At 43.9% G+C, this 2,617-nt stretch overlaps 1 pseudogene; it reads left to right on the top strand.

Annotated features, from left to right (window-relative positions):
* The first annotated feature begins 328 nt into the window (after positions 1–328).
* LOC111150386 lies at positions 329–2,382 on the top strand (annotated as a pseudogene).
* The last annotated feature ends 235 nt before the right edge of the window (positions 2,383–2,617 follow it).

Consider the following 2,617-nt stretch of genomic DNA (forward strand, 5'->3'; position numbering starts at 1 on the left):
GTGGGAAGTCTGCTTGGGATTCTCTCCATTTCCCTCTGCCTCCCTCCACTCATACTCTCTCTCTCTAAAATAAATAAATCTTTTTTAAAAGATGTATTTTATTTATTTTATTAAGAGAGTGATTGCACACAGGGAGGGGCAAAGGGAGAGAGAAACTTTAGCAGACTCCTCGCTGAGTGTGCAGCCTGACATGGGGCTTGAGCTCATGACCCTGAGTTCATGACCTGAAGCAAAGGTAGTAAAGGGACCCAGAGTTCAGAGGGAAGGCTGCAGAGAGCCATGAGGGTGTCAGACAGAATGCTGGACCTTCTCAGTGCATCCTGTCAATATGAGGAGGGGCAGCAATGTTGTACCACAGGATGGACGGAATGATTTCTACTGCTGGGTTTGTCACCAGAAAGGCCAAGTCCTTTGCTGTGAGATTTATCCCTGGGTTTATCATGTTAAGTGTCTGAGACTGACAACAGAACCAGAGGGAGATGGGTTTTGTCCTGAATGTGAAAAGATTATGGTAACAGAAGACGTTGAGGCTCAGAGTAAAGCCATGACAATGCTCACCATCAAACAGTTATCCTACCTGTTCAAGTTTGCCATTCAGAAAATGAAACAACCAGGGACAGATGCATTCCAGAAGCCTGTTCCATTGGAACAGCATCCTGACTACATGAAATACATCTTCCATTCTGTGGACCCTCGTACATTGGAAAAGAAGGCTAAGAAGAAAATGTAGGGCTGCATAGAAGCTTTCCTGGCTGATGCAAAGTGGATTTTGCACAATGCATCATTTAAATGGAAGAAATCACAAACTGACACGGCAAAAGTACTGATCAAAGTCTTTGAGTATGGGATGAATGAAATCAAAGCATGTCCACTAAATATCTAGCTGTTTGACAAAAATGAGATAACTGGTTTTATGAACCTTGTAGCAGTTCAAATTCTTTGGTCTGGGCAAAACTGAAGGGGTTTCCATTCTGGCCTATAAAAGATCTGAGGGATAAAGATGGGTAGCATGATGTACATTTATTTGTACATTTATTTGGGCAACATGACAGAGCCTGGGTTCCAATAAATAATTGCCACCTCATGTCTAAAAAGAAATTCCTTTTTTCTGTGAAAAATACAAAAAGCATCTTCAACGGTGCAATGAGAAAGATGGAGGTGTAGGTGAAGAACATCTGCAGGAACTTTAGGGGTCTTAATTACTCTCCCATTGGGAAACCATACACGCCCAACATCCAGTACCAAATGCTGCTCGACCCCAGCAACCCCGGCGCTGGCACTGCCCAGCTAGACAAGCAGGAAAAGGTCAAGCTCAGCTTTGACATGACAGTGTTCCCCAAGATCCTGATGGCAAGCCCGTGCTAAGCAGGGGCTGGGGTCACAGGATTTCCTTGTCACATATACCAAGCTCTCCCACAAGTACAAACTCTTCCATACACACAGGTTCTGACATGGAGCAGGATGTCAAGAAGAAGGCCATCTTGAGCCACTTCAGGGCCAGCAAGGAGTCCATGAACTTCCTGGACAAGAGCACAGCTTCACCAGCCTTGGCAAACATGGGACAAGCAGGCACTTTATCCAGTGGTCCAGAAACTTTCTCTCCTCAAGCATCCATGCCAATCATGACAAAAACAAACAAAATGTCCACCACTGGAAGCATCCTGAATCTTAACCTGGATTGTTGAAGCAAGTCCAAGATGGACCTGAGGGAGCTAAGCGAGTTGGTCCAGCAGCAGGTGGTACTTTTCTTCTCATATCACCCAACTGGCAGAGTCACACCAGGTTCCAGATAAATCTTGACAAGATGATAAAGACTTGCAAAGCACAACTAGGCATAAATGAAATCTTAAATGATGTTTACACAGCTGTAGAGCCCAGTGATCCTGAAGATTCTGAGAAGTCAGATAGGAGTGATAGTATCAGTGGCAATGAGTGGAAGTCCAAGAATGAGCCAGAAGATGCAGAAGACAAAGAAGGTGGTTGGATGGATGAAGAGCCATCTACTGTCAAACAAAACAAAACAAAAACTCAAATTGTCAAACCCAGTGGAGACTAGGAGGAACTGAAAAGCGCGTGGCCAGCCAGAGAGAAAGCAGATCCAAGCTTTAAGAAAAGGCAAGTTCCCAGCCTAAGAAGGACTCTTCAGAAAAAGTGAAAGCCTTTTCTCCTCCCACAGAAGATAGACTGAAGGTAAAAGATATAGATTCTCCCAAAGTACATATGGGCCTGGACTCTGACTCAGAGAGTGAACTTGTCATGGGTTTAGGAGACCAGTTGGGACAAAAGGGTCAAAAAAATAAGGAACCCAAAGAAGCATCTCTGAAGCAGAATGAAAGAATCTGTAACAGATTGACAAGAATATATAACCATGAAACAAAATGAAAATAAGGAAGTCTAAAAGATAAAGGTAGAATAATAAGAGGTCTGGGAAAGTATATGCATAGAAATACATACTGTTTCATCCTTCAGAGTTAGTAAGTTTGGGCTTCCATTTTGCCTGTGAGCTTCCTAGCTGTCAAAACAAAAAGGGAAATACAGGGGCAGCTGGGTGGCTCAGTGGATTAAGCCTCTGCCTTCGGCTCAGGTCATGATCTCAAGGTCCTGGGATCAAGTCCCG

Source organism: Enhydra lutris, unplaced genomic scaffold (genome assembly GCF_002288905.1).
Source record: "Enhydra lutris kenyoni isolate GAN:26980312 unplaced genomic scaffold, ASM228890v2 scaffoldscaffold23, whole genome shotgun sequence".
NCBI classification, from domain to species: domain Eukaryota; kingdom Metazoa; phylum Chordata; class Mammalia; order Carnivora; family Mustelidae; genus Enhydra; species Enhydra lutris.